The sequence below is a fragment of the Uloborus diversus genome, unplaced genomic scaffold (genome assembly GCF_026930045.1).
Source record: "Uloborus diversus isolate 005 unplaced genomic scaffold, Udiv.v.3.1 scaffold_548, whole genome shotgun sequence".
NCBI lineage: Eukaryota > Metazoa > Arthropoda > Arachnida > Araneae > Uloboridae > Uloborus > Uloborus diversus.
This window is the reverse complement of record NW_026558734.1, coordinates 83,939-98,886: the sequence shown is the minus strand read 5'-3', so window position 1 is coordinate 98,886 and position 14,948 is coordinate 83,939. Positions and strand designations below refer to the sequence as shown.

General features: G+C 33.2%; 1 pseudogene; it reads right to left on the bottom strand.

The window, feature by feature from the left end:
- Nucleotides 1-1,114: 1,114 nt before the first annotated feature.
- Nucleotides 1,115-14,948, bottom strand: part of LOC129233584 (serine/arginine repetitive matrix protein 2-like) — an 81,951-nt pseudogene continuing 68,117 nt past the window's right edge.

The following is a 14,948-nucleotide window of genomic DNA, read 5'->3' as shown; positions in this document are numbered from 1 at the left end:
TCAAAATATTTTTTTGAATTGATTTATAAATTATTTTTTATGACAAATCAAAAATTTAAGAATTAGGACATAGAAACATGTTTTAACTCATTAGGACAGGTTCAATTTAACTATTTATAAATCTTCCTTTTCACAACATAAATTAAAACAGCACAAAACAGGATAACTATGATTTGTAAATTCGCTGAATTGCTTCTTCCTCTTTTTAACATAAATTAAAACATCACAAAACAGAATAATTATGCATTGTAAATTCGCTGAATTGCTTCTTAAATTTTTGTAACAAATTAAAACAGCACAAAACAGGATAATTATTCATTTTAAATTATCTACAATTGCTTTTTCCTCACTATAACATAAATAAAAGCAGCACAAAACTTGAACAATCATGCATTTTAAATTTGCTACATTGCTTCTATCCTTACGTAGAACAAAAATGATAAAAATAGTTATCTGAGAGAATAAGCAGATATGTCCAAAAGTCACGTAACAAGTAAACACTTTTCAGTAATACTGAAACTAATGATGATAAATTAAGGCAAATTCTACTAAAAAGTCACTTTAGACCTGAATTGTCTTCTAGAAAAAATAAGATAAATTTCACACTTGCTTTAGTTCTTATAGAGCTGAATTGAACGCCCCACATTTGAAGGTCCACATCAAAAATGTGTAATAATGCAAATCTATTTTGTATATTAAAAAATAATAGCATAAAGGGGGAGGGTGAATAAGTCTTCCCATGAAAAACTGAATTACGTACATGATATTTGTTTCTAAATAGTGAGCAAAACATTTTAAGCTTATACAAATTTCAACTCACTAGAAAGTTAAGATTTAAGAAAGATTAACTTTTTTCACATATGATAAGTGTGCAAACTTGCAGTGCAAGATAATTTAAACAATGGCATTCAACGCAAACAAAATATGTTAAATGTGACTTTTGGACACTAAGCGTACAATAATGCATAAGCATACACTGCTTCTCTCACAATCTTGCATGGAATTGTATACTTTTCCATGAAAGAAGTATGAATTGCTGAGAAATGATTAAAAAAAAAAGCTCCCATCTTCAAACAATGACTTTGTACTTGCGAGGTTGAAGATAACAAAGCTTTTTTGTGGCAGTGTTGACATTTAATGGCTCGGACTTCTACAACATCCACTGGCCAGCCAAAAGAGGTACATGCTCTTTCTAAAGATGAGGTAGCAAATCCATGTTTATGCCATAAAGTGAGCTTGAGCTGCAAAATATTTCAGAAATTTTAGGAACATGTTTTTTAAAAAAAAAAAATACTTGTCTGTTGTTTTTATTAATTTCTTTTGCAACAGTAATACTGGAGGGAAAAGAATAAATTTAATACAAGGAAAAATAAACACTTTTTTCCCCCAACTAAAACTAACATTCTTCAACATTTTCCTGCATAAAGCAAGAAATTTTCTAGTTCTAAAAAGAACCAAAATACTAAAATAAACGATCTATTGCTTAAAAATACCTATGGCAGGTTTTTTTTATTACTTTTTCAAGTAAATTTTAAAAAATACACACATATATATATTTTTTAAAATCTTTCCACTTAAGTCGGGCCAAAAGGTTAGCAAAAGGAAAAAAAATATTTTATTTCCTTTTGCCAACACTATATAGTTTTCCCAACAGGAAAGAATAATAAAGTGAGCTTGTCAGGCAAAATACTGTTAAAAAAGAAAAGAAAATAGCCATTCAAAATTTAAGCATTATATTATTGTTTCAGTTATATGCAGAAGCTGCTGGTTGTTCCCTTTTTCAACAAAGTTGGTTCAAACTTCTGCTTCCAAGTCCAATTAGGTTAAGAACAACGTTCCTAATAGTCCAGTCAAACTAAGGAAAAAATACCCTTAAGATGGGCAAAATTGCAACAGAAGGTTATTCTATTGTTTTTATATCAGTAACTCATACAGAATTACATATCCAAAATCGAACCATTTTGGGTCACAGGAACACCCCCAAAATCAGATTTGAAAATGGGGGGCTAGTGGCAATTATCTTCAAAATAGCTGATCTAGTATTCTTCTTTAAAACACATAAAAAGCACATTTAGCCTTCTCAACTGGAATAATTATAGACAAAGCGTTTTTGTTAATGCTCATGTCACAGAAATTAGGCAGAACTTTGATAACCTGTCACTTCAAAAATTTGATCATCTTAATAGCCCAACATATTTGTTTCTCTGTCTAGTACAATGTTATGTTCATATAGGTTAAAAAAATATGGTTGCACATATGTTAAGAGGTAATTCTTAGTCGACTACTATAAATTCTAGAGATTGAAAAGTTGCGGCCCGCAGGTTGTATCTAGCCCATACTGCATGCGGATCCATTCTGCTGACGATAAAAATAAGAAAAAAGAAAACATTGGTTTTGTTTTTACTTAAAAATAGTTTATTATGTTATTTCCCTTGTAAACTTTGGCCACTATCTTCTCATTTAAAAAGAAGTGAAACTTACAATGCCAGTTTTGCATTTGCTTAAATAAAATACACATGCCTTGAGACTTTGAATTTATGAATTACGTGACAGTTATGATCGCTTTATTAAATTATTTAGTTGCTACAAGTGGAAAACACAATGTTAGTCAAGTACAAAATGCTGAAAAAATAATTTTTATCTTTTTTGATACTTCATCCGGCCATGATCTCTTCATCTTTTTACTATTGGTTCCACTCTTGGATCTCCTATTCCACGCAATATTGTTACAGGTCTAACAGCCGAAGATGGTGTTAATGCTGAATGAGTAGTTCCACTTACTTGGTTTAAACATAATTTCTAAAATGATAGGACTGGAAGTGTTTAGATACACTGTTGAATGATTGGACAAAGTAAAAACTTTAGGATCACATGCTGTTTTTTGTAGTAAAAATGATCCAGATATACAAGTAGATCCAGCGCTCTTTTTTCAAAGAAGGATGATTATTGCCAATTATGGTGAAATAAATTTTACAGATGTTAGGCGTTATAAAATTTTTGCATAACCTGCAGCATTATTTGAAGCTAAACACATGATGAGAAAGGTATCAAAATCTGATTGGGTCACGTAGTAGTCAAATACATTAAAAATTTGTGTAGTGAAGAATCTGACAACATAGAAGAGACAGAGCGGTATGTTATTTAAGATAGAGGATCTCTCTTACATCACCTTCCTTGGTGTAGTAACAAAACTTATGAGCATATTGCTCTTTCTTATGTTAATTTTGTTCTTTGAAAGTACAGGAAACCTATTGTTGTTTTTGATGGCCACAGAGGCATAGGCGGATTTAGGACTGAGTTTCTGGGGGGGGGGGGGGCAGGATTTTTTTTTTTTTTTTGAGCAACATTTTTAATTGGCCTCCCCCCTCCCATGTTTTTGTCTGTTTTCTGTGATGCATAAGGCCATTCTTTACTTTTTTTATGTGTTGTTTTCATTACTGTGTGTAATCATGCTGTCCTTTTTAAATTGACCTTAAAAGAGAGGGGGCTGGTATTAAGAGAGTAATGCAATGCTCCCTTTTAAGTGGGATATAGAATATCTCCAGTTTTAGGGGGCCCGGGGGTTACTCCTCCGGAGGAAATTATCTAAAATGGATATAAAAATTCTGCATTTTGAAGTCTTATAAGGGTTAATTGGAAATAATAGGCAAATAATTTTTTTTAAAGTTATACGCTTTAAAAGTGCTTCGTGATACAAGTTAATACTTTAAAAGAAATGGTGCACAGATTTAGAGAATAGGTATCAAGAGAGTAACATACTACCCATTTGAACAATTCTTAATTTATACACTTGATAAGAAATAAAATTGAAGCACACTTTGCTTAGGAGTTTCAAAGACTTGTCTACTTTATTTTCAAGGTTTGGTTGGTTAGATTGGGTTTTTGGTTCAAGAGCCCTTGTAGGCTATACTGCGCCAATTCTTTTCAGGGATTTTTAGAACCTATTAATAATTTGCACTTTCCAGCCTCTGAAGTTGAGTAGTAGATTATACACTTGTACAGTATTGTTCAATCTTTGTAAGAAATGGCTATTTTAAGTTTAAAAGAAAAAATAAACTAATTTCCTATTCAAAAAAGAAAAAATCACGATTTTTTTTTTTTTGTTATAAGATTTTGGAAGATAAGTTGTTACTATATAAACTCTTCCCAAACTGGGGAGCATTGTCCCCTTTGCCCCCCCCCCCCTATAAAACCACCCATGCTCTTCTAAACTATTCAAAAACGAAAAAATGTTTTTTTTTTCTAAATTTTTGGAAGATGTGTTGTTACTACATAAAGTCCTCCCAAAAACTGGGGGGGGGGGGGGCATTGCCCCCCTCTGACCCCCCATAAATCCGCCCATGCACAGAGGGTCCATAACAATCAAAGATGCCTCTCACAGACGATGCTGTACGAAAATAAGTGGAGGCATTAATTTCAGTCCGTGTATCCATTTCTTTGGGAAAAAAAAGTTTTTGACTAATGGAAAAAAACAAGCAAGCAGTGATTTCCATTGTAAGGGATTTACTGCGGAAACAAGGGTGTTCTGCTCTAAACATTGATGGTATTGCTGATGGAAAAATTGTGCATGCTGCAGTAACTGCCTCTGCACTTGTGACAGTAATAAACGAAGATGCTGATTTTGCTCGTTTATCACCCGAAGAATAATGGGTTCAAACTGTATTACCTCTGCAATATAAGGGGAGGATCAACTCCCAATTCTGTCTACGGTATTCTGAACATGTAATTTTCACTAGGTCGTGAAAACTGCAACTTACTTATTTTTCTTCATGCTTATACAGACTGCGAGAGTACATCTAGAATTTTTTCAACTGAAAAAAATTCACCGCTTGTCAAACTGATGAAAGATGCAGAGCTCCATTCTTTTGCAAAAGGTTTTTCCCTGACTCATGCTCGCCCTCAGAAATATCAGTCGCTGGGAGAAAAGCAATGCTTCAACTATATGAACCTCAAGCCTTGGAATCTACAGACATACTACGGGCATCTAATGTTTGTAGCAAAGGTAGCTATAGCAAAATCTTTTATTACAACTGAACGTTTACATTCAACTGATTCGTCCACAAAATTCCAGTTACTGATCAACAGTACATACTTGCAGATAAATACCTGGAAAGCTTGTAAAGACAGACTCAAACCAGAAGATAAACCAGAAGAAGAAGAGTAACCAGAAGGGTTGTTGCGATAAAAATTACTTGTACTATCCAACACTTTGTGACTTACCACCGGCTCCGGGCTATCTATTAAACATGATTCGCTGTTCCTGCAAAACAAAATGTGCTACATTACGATGCCGATGCAAGCCTATTGGACTGCATTGCTCAACAGCTTGTGGTGCATGTCAAAAAACCAAAGCGTTAAGTTCTATGAGTATGATGATGATGATGAAAATTAGTAATTTGCAACTGTTTTGTTTATAATAGAAGCTTTTATACTATTTAAAAATATCTAAGCTTTTATGTTCGGAAAATCAAGTATTATTATGCTATGTAAAACATGAAATAATTTGTATTAGTCATATTTAGAGCTAAGCATTTAAACCATTTTGAAATCCCTTTTTAGGCCAGATGGGTTTACTATGTGGGCTGCATACGGATTGCGAGCCTTGAGCTGTAAACTCTGGTTTAAATAGTAGTCGAATAAGTGAATTTCCGTTAACATGTGCAATGCAGAGCAACCTTTTTTTTTCAACTCGTACAAATATAGCATAGTACTAGAGAGAGAAACAAATGTGTTGATTTATCGGGAGAGCGGAGCTATACAAGTGTCGAGTTATCAAGGTTCTATCTAATTTTTTGAAACATAACCTTTAACCAAGGCTCTGGATCTATAATCATTACGGTTGAGAATGCTAAATATATTTTACTATGTTTTTTCAGAAGAATACTAGCTTACTTATTTTGAAGATAATTGCCACTAACCCTCCATTTTCAAATCTGATTTTGGGGGTGTTCCCGTGTTCCAATTTTCTCCGATTTTGGATGTGTTATTCAGTTAAGACTACTAATCCGAAAACCGTTGAAAAAACTTCTGTTGTAATTTTTCCCAGGTTCAACCGTATATTGCTTGGACTATAAACATTCCTTCAGGATAAGGAGTCAGTCCTTAAAGGTCTCCATTCAAATGCAGGCACAGTACCTAAAATAGCGACTTAAGAATGCAATGGTAAAATAAGTTGTGTCAACATACAAGTCCAACTGTAAAATGCATAGCAGTGATTAAATGAAAACATAGGTGGGCAAAAAAGAGTAATGCTAAAATTAAAAAGTATTCTAACCAAATGACTATTCACTTCATTGTTTTTCTTTCATTCCTTGCACAGGTGCGTAAAAGATTAATACTAAAATTAAAGTATTCAAACCAAATGATTATTCTCTACATTGTTTTTCTTTCATTTTACATTAACAAGTTCTTATGAAAAAAACGAAGAAAACTTGAAAAGTCAGTTCTTAAACGAGTTGAATACTATCACGGATATTACTAGTTTTATGACAGTTGGTAAAAATTATATTTTGAAAAATATTCTTAGAACTCGAGGAGGAAACGATAAAATGCTGTCCATTAAAAAAAAATTTTAACAAATAATTTCCAAAGTTCTTTTGAGTCTTTTAGCTGGCTTTGAAGATGGTGAAGGATATTTCATTGTCAGAATACTTGTCAGGAATTGGAATAATAAATTTGTATCACTTAACAGATGATAGTTAGAAAGGATATGAGTGTGTTATTTCAGTGAAATAGAATAACAAGAATAAGAACAGAGACTACAATAATTTAGAGGAAACAAATATCACTGAACTACATTTTTTAATTGGAATTAATCAACTGTAATTAGGAATGAAGACTCCTCTACAATCCAAGAATTAGAAACTATATCATGATATACTTTTGAATATATAATGGTTCTCAAAAGTCATATATATATTATTATTATTTAAACACACACATATAGATAAGTAGCGTACGCACCCCGACTTAAGATCATGTACAGGCTTCGACATCTCGAATGGGATGTCTTCATCAGTGTGAAAATCTGCAAAGACATCGATCTTATATGCTATCTCAGGCTTACAATGCTGTTTAATTATATATTAATTAACTGAGCACTTTGCTTAAATACAGCTTCAAAAAAACAAAAAAAAATGTTGCGACATTTTCTAACATTTTATACTTTTACCACCCAAATGTACGAAAAAGGATTACACATAGCAGTTTTACTACACTCAAAAAATCTTTTAATTACTGTCTCAAAGGCTTTATTCATGCATGAGCGAAATGTTTCAAGTTTTATTGCAGTTATATGTGGAAAATAGCTACTATGTAAAATGTTGCAAAACATTCCTAGAACACTTGTTTTCGTTTTCTTTCTGGTACATGATGATCTACTAGATGATCTTCAATTTAATAAAAAATCTAATTACTCTGGCTCAATGAAAGTTATGTCATAAAACAGTGGCGTAGCTACAGTTTCTCTCACCCGGGGCGGTGATTAAGCCATCGAAAACTATTGATCTTAAAATTGAAATCTTTATTTAAGGGAGAAAGGAAACTAATTTAATCTATATTCTTTCGACAAAAAAGAGGGGGAGGGGGTGTCTAATGCCTATCCATGAGGAATACTCTTAATTTACATCAAAAATCACTGTTAAAATTGACTTTGGGGGAAAGGGGGGGGTCTCTCCCGAATCTTCATCAAAACTGAGGTCTTTTTCATCATTCATTCTCCTTCACATGAGGTGTTTGGTGAGGTTAGTCCGAGTCTTTCCTAGAATATTTTCCAAACTCTTTTCAGTTTTAAAAATACAACTTAAGTGGATCTTAGGTGACCTTAACCCTTTCAGGGGCGGTGGTTGTGCTGTGAAACCATTAATTTATGATTTTTTTTCCGAATTTTTTGAATCAGAATCATTTGAGTCCTCTTCTTTTAAGTTCAATAAACAACATTAGATGGCAGAATAACAAAAAAAAAAAAATTTCGTACGCTCAATTTCTTGTTCAAATCATCAAATTTTCAAATTTTCGTTTACCCCAAAAATTGGAATATTTTTCAGATTTTAAAATTTTTAATTAGCGCTGAAAGAGTGAATCATTTTTCTTCTTTTTTCCTGAGGTAGTCAATCATATTGTTCGAAAAGTTTCAAATTCATTTTTACATGCATAAACATGTTTTTATCCTTCCCCGGGGGGGGGGGGGGTGAATAAATGGGGACACCACCCCCAGTGAAAAAAATTCTGAAAAAAAATTTTTTAACTGAAAAATCTATGTCTAGATGATCAAATAAACCCATTTGTGGTGTTTTTTCTTAAGATTTCTCAAAAATTAATGACGCGCCCCTGAAAGGGTTAAAGGAATGAGGATGGTTCAGGGGTTTACAACAGAAATATTTCAACTTTGACCAATGAGAAGCGTAGTAATATATAGTTGTACCGAAACCTTACATTTTGAAGATGATTTTTTTTCTTCTTCTTTTGCCTCTAGTAATAGATTTAGAGTATGAGTCCCTTATTTAGAAATTTTTCTCATCAAAGGTGCAGAACCGCCGCCTCCACAAGTTTGCCCTCCTGGACATTTTTCTAGAAACTATGCATTGCTTCATTCACAATTTACAACCGTTTTTTTTACAAATGGGATAATATATACACTTGTTCCCAATGAAGTACTTTACATGCTTAAGTTAATCCTTATTTTATTTTGGCTTTTATAATGTATTTAGCTCTATCAAAAGTGCACGATTCTCATTTGAGATAAAAAAAAAAAAGAAGAAAGAAATGGGGTTTAGTTGATTTGGAAAAGAGCCTTTTTTTCTAGAGGAATTTGTATTTTGATGCTCATTTGCATTATTTTAACACATCCTTTAGCCTTATCTCAAAGTTGGAGTAGAAAGCGACCTATTTACTGTTTATTTTAAACAATTTTACTTTTGCTCCATTGCTTTGTATTTATTTTAAGATAGCAAAAAAAAAAAAAAAAAAACTGAAAGAAATCACAGAAACTAGAAGAAAACAGAAATTGAAAGATAATAGTGAAGCCATACTGACGTAACCAATTGACAGAATATATTAATTAATTCAACAGGGTAATGTACAAAATCATAAGAAATGTAAGTCTTTGTTAAAGGATGTTTGTATAAAGTCTAATTTAAATTATACATAATTAAATAAATTTTTCTGAGTGTCTACCAGATAAAAGGTTTAAAATTCTACTGTTAGTTTCAAATACATCTATTATATAATTGAATCAATTACCTGAATAATAATTGCTATTTCCATTTCCAGGTAGAGCACAATGCCTGTAGTCTAGCTGGTGTGTAGAAGTTCCATTATTCAGTGACTTCTGATTTGCTCTATACAGTTGATTTTGCACCATTGTATTAAATGGGGAAGCAGGAGATACAGTAGGAGGAAGTGGTGGTGGATGAGATTGAGATGTTTGTCTATATACATGATTATTTGGTACAGCTGGTTCAAGTTGTGGTGGACAAGACTGAATACTAGATGATGAAAGATATGAATTGACTGACACCATGTTTGGAGGTGGAACAGTAACATCTGGCAGCTGAATTGGTTGAACCTGTTGAGGAGTAGATAACATTTGTGACATATTAACCGTGCCTGAGGAAGGATGTGGTGGCGGCATACTAAAATTTGGTGGTGGTATGGTGAAATTGAGGATAGGATTAGTAGACATAGAAGGGGTGCAACCATTGCTAACAGAATAATTGGCATTGCTTGATTTCGAAGTTAATGTCTGTGGTCGAGGTGGTAAAGGTGGTTGATTGCACACTCCTGCAGTTGGAACATAAATTGCATGCAACGGTGATGGTGTCATTACAACAGAATATCCATTTGGTGCATGAGCTAAAACATCTTTAGCCTGCTGAGACACATAGTCTAACTGCCTCATTACATCACAATTTCCCATAGATGAAGCAGCAGATTTTTCTGATGTTGATGCATCACTTTTTGAACTGCTTTTATGTTGCATCTGAGCAGGTTTGGATTTTGAAGACTCTTTGTCTTTAGTCCAAGACCGTTGCTGATAGTCTGATTTGCTATTTTTGGACTGCCATCTGCATTTTGCTTGTGCTTTTTTCTGGTGTTCATCATTTTCATAAGAACCATTTTTTGAATTTCTTGTAGAAAATTTATCACCATGCCTTTCAGAACTCGATGCTCGACTACTGTAAGGGCTAGTGGATCTAGACCTATCCTTACTACTTCCTCGAGCTGGGCTGATATATGGGGGGCTAAGAGAACTACGATTACTGCTTACACTCTCGGCGCTACTTATTGGGCTATGAGACTGAAAATATGGAGATTCTGAAACTCTTCTCTCAGGTGAAACAGAAGGTGTTCGAGGTGGTGTATCTGGAGGGGTTCTAGGGCCCTTTTTTGATCTGTTTACATTACTGGGTTTTGGACCAGAAGTTTTGTGAGGTTCTGCCTGAGAAACTATTCTTGAATGGTCAGCAAAAGTATTTTTTTGTGGAGCACTTGACTCTTTATTCAATCTAATGTGAGGAGTAATGTATTTATCTGATTTTTGGGAGGATTTCATGCTGTCTTCTTTTGACTTCTTTTCCTGAATACTTTTATACTCTCTACTCACATGATGTAACTGAGTTGATGCTAAAGCAAGCAATTTGTCAAACCCAATGCTGACTTTGGTTTGCCACTTTTGACCATGGGATTGATTATGTCCACTGCTTCTTTCTTTATTAGACGAACTCCCTGAAACTAAACAATATGCTTTCAAATACTAAACACACACACATAAATAAATAAAGTCTTTCAATGATAAAGAAAATTTACTTAAAAATACCATTTCAGATTCATGCATCATTTTTAGTTTGATCCCTATCTAATAAATGTTTTTTTCTCCTAGGCATAGTAATAGCCAAAGAGATGATGTATCACAAGCATGGATCCAGAGGGGGGGGGGGGGGAGTCATGCCTTTACCTTCACCGTCCAAATGTGACCTAAAACTTATTTTGAGTACTTATATTTAAAAAAAAATTTCTGCCTGAATATTGCACTTGGATCTCCCCCTTCTGATAATGGTCCCTCAAAATCAGAAGCTGAATGTGCCCTCGCACTAACATCAGAAACTTAAAATTAAGTTTATGAAAGAAAAAGCTAAATGCCTAAGAGATTTGTCAATGACCAAGTTATTCTCAATGTTGACACATCGAAGAAAAAAATGATGGATGTGATTTCATCGATAACTACTCACACAATAACTGATACCTAGTACTGGAGCAGGAGGGTTTGTAAATCAAGCCCTCAACACCTTTGTTTTTAACATGCTCAGCCAATTTAAATACAGAAGTTGATATAAAGGCAATAATAGGTCATGGATCAAACAAAGTCTCAAAAGGCCCAAAAAGCGATCTGTGGCAATTTTCCACCTTATTACTAGCCATGACTGCCTTTACTGCATCAATGTCACACTGGACTCTCTTCGCCCTCTAAGTAATCTTAAAGAGGATATAGACATGTGACACCCCGCAAATACCCTGCTTTTCCTCGGACTTCAATTCGGGAGTATTATTGGGTGGCGAGAGCTGCCCTGAGTTCATAGATTTACTGATGTCACTTTTATTGTTGTTATATGTTTTCTGTGATTTTCAGTTGTTTTATTACTTGCCACTGGAAATTCAAAAAAAAAAAAAAAAAAAACAAAAAAAAAAAAAAAACAATGTAATGACTGATATGACAAAACCAACAACGCCCATCAAAATTAAAGAATTAAACTGAAATTTTGTAAAAAGTAGATTTTTTTTATCAGTATTTTAAAATTTTTTGAGAGTAACAATGTCCAATGCAGATAACTAAATAAGGTTTCCATTTTCATATGATTGTTTAGGTCCTTAAAAACAGGAATAAACTAGTTGACCTAAGCAAAAAATGTACATTTCAAAACTCCAAGCATACTTACTCAAAGTGCAGTGTGTAGTAAGAGTGAAATCAATGTGAATGTGTTTCAATCAGAGGTAGTTTAGTTTTTGAAACAAAAGAAATGCATACAAAAAAAAAGAAAGAAAGAAAGAAAGCGAGCAATTTAAAATTTGATGAACGGTGCAGAAGAAAAGGTTTCAGCACTTCTTTAAAAACATAATTGATCAACTTTTCCGCAGCAAAATTACTTTTACTATTCTTGCTTCTCCCTAGGTGGAAATTAGCAATTTAATCGAATGCATTCTTTAAAATTGAATGGCAATTGAATGTTAAAATGAAAGTAGATTCAAGTTAGTATATATTAAAAGGAGTGAACCAAAACACTGCATGCAATTTTGGGCAAAGCTTGATCTCGGTAAGTTTCCAGAAGCAAGGTATTTCTTAAATGAGTTATTCATTAAAATGTCAATTCCCTCCCTCCATGTACCAAATTTGATGCCTGTTTTTTAAAATTTCTGAAAATTATCAAATTTTTCCGAAAAACTGGAAAAACGCTGTGCAAAGCTATTTTGAGGAGTTAAAAAAATTTATTTTGTAAAAATAAATCACAAAACTGAAGTACTAAAGGTACATTTTAAGGGTTTTCAAGTACTTGAAAATGAAACGTTTTATTTCAAGATTTTTTAAAAAGTGCATGAAACATGTTCGGGGGTTTTTCTGGAAAATTCAATTTTTGATAGTTTCATATTACTTTATGATTCTAAAGAAACCTTATTCTAAATTGAGGGAAAAAACAAAAGAAATAAATGAAAAACAAGGCACATAAGTAAAAGAACTTACATTTGCTAGATGATGAATGTGAATGCTTAGAATGTGACCTTTTTGAATCAAATTTGGAGTTGGAAGCTTTTGTATAACTTTCCCTTTTGGAACTTTTTCTACTTTCATTAGTATGATGAGAACTTCCACGTTGTTTTATTCTTCTATCTTTTAAAGCATCAAGAGAACTACTATGCTTATGTTTCTGCTTCCTATCATACATTTCTTCTCTTCCCAAACTCGAGCTCGACTGATGAGGATCAAGTCTGGAATTTGCACTTTTTGATGAAACAGGTTCTTTATATTTATTTGTTTCTACTGAATGAGAGAGATGAGATGTTGATTTTAAACTACTCTTATCATGGATATGCTTTGATATTTCACCCTTATTTTTACTGCAACTGCTTGAATTTAGCCCCGAAATTCTTGTTTTATTGGAATATTCTTGGGAAAAACTTCTGGTAACAGATAAGCCAAGATTAACTGAATAGCCAGACAACACAGATTTTACAGGGCCTTCTTGAGAATGCATGGCAGGGCTATTCGATGGTGGAGGAGTACGACTAGGACTGATTGGTGAATATGCTACATTATTTAAACTACTAGAGACTTCTGGATCCGATAGTTCAACTTGCTTAAAACTATTAACATGCTTTTTGTACTCTTTAGCAGAAGAATCGTGGTAATTTGTTACGCTGATGTGTTTATTTTCAGTATTTGTGATATATTTTGATCTATTAGTAGCATTACTTCCTCTAGATGTAAGTTCATCCCCTTTGCTAAATGTTTCCCCACAGCTTTTGTGAGATGAAGCAGAAATAGTTGTCCCTATGGCATTTGAATTATCTTTTTGCTTAGTAGCTGATGATCCAGAGTTAGCATTTGGAACCTGAGGATCTTTTAAAGCAGATGCTATGATGGTTTTTATTCGGTCCTGAAAGTTTGGAATGATTATACTATCATGGATTCTTTGCTGTTTAGGGGATAAATGGTGAGCTTTTATATCCGAATGACATTTTTTACTATCAACTGTGTTTTTATGGGATATGTCTCGAAAGGCCACTTTCTGAGGTGTCTTTTCTCTACTTTTTCTCTGAGAATTTTCAACATTTTCTTTATGAGCTTTTATTTCTTTCTGCAATATTTCACTAAAATGTGCTTCATCAATCTAAGGAAGAAAATATTAAAGAAATTAAAGCTTAGATTCAAAAACAAACTTTTAATAAACATATTTTAAAAACAAAATAATAAAATCACAAAGACATCATTTACTTTAACAGTGAAGATTTTCTCCCATAGCATTTCAAAAAGTTTTAAAATTCTAGACATAGAAAAACTTTCATCAGGCTTTAGAAATGTTTCACAACATCAACTTAGCTACTCAAAGTAAACATTAATTTTGTTTTAACATTAAAAGCTTCATTCATCTCCTACAGTACAGTGAATGTTGCAACAATAAACATCTGTATATAGTTGCTTTCTAATAATTTTTTCATTCAACAAGATGTACATTTCTTAAGTCATGGGACACGACATTGAAAGAACTCAGAGAATTATGGCTAGTTTTGATTTAATTTAACTATAGTTTGGACTTAGGGTTTATCCTGAAGACTAATTCCCAAATCTTAAGTACAATTTTCTGAGTCATCTAATTCCTAAATAATAAATAGAATCCTAACAAGCATTTTCTTTGACAATTTGCAGAATCAGTTTCTCAAGCCAAAATTTGAATTTTCGAACATCCAACAAGAACTTAGGATACATATCTGGTGTACAAATAAGTTTTAAAGGATTTTCAAGAGATGGCCTCACTAATATTAAATTGAAACGGACTTTGCCGCAGCTAACTTCATTTTATTACCTCATTATTAGGCCTTCATTTTCATTATGTGACATTTTGCTGAAGTGAAAACAACTTAGTTTTTGTGTACTCTGAATATGTCAACATGGAACTTTTGTGCCAACAAAACACAATTTGCAGGAAAGTTTTTTTTTTCTGCTTCCATTTGAAGAAAAGTATAGCTGAATGTCATTGAATGCTGCAAGTAGCATACGGGGAACATGCTTCATTGATTTCCACACGTAAATTTGGTATAGACGTTTTAGATGTGGTGATTTTAATACCAAGACAAAGAGTGTGATGGACGGTCACAAAAGTTTGAGGATACCGAATTGGAGGCTATATTGGACGAAGGCTCATGCCAAATGCAAGAACTAGCAAACACATTAGGAGCGA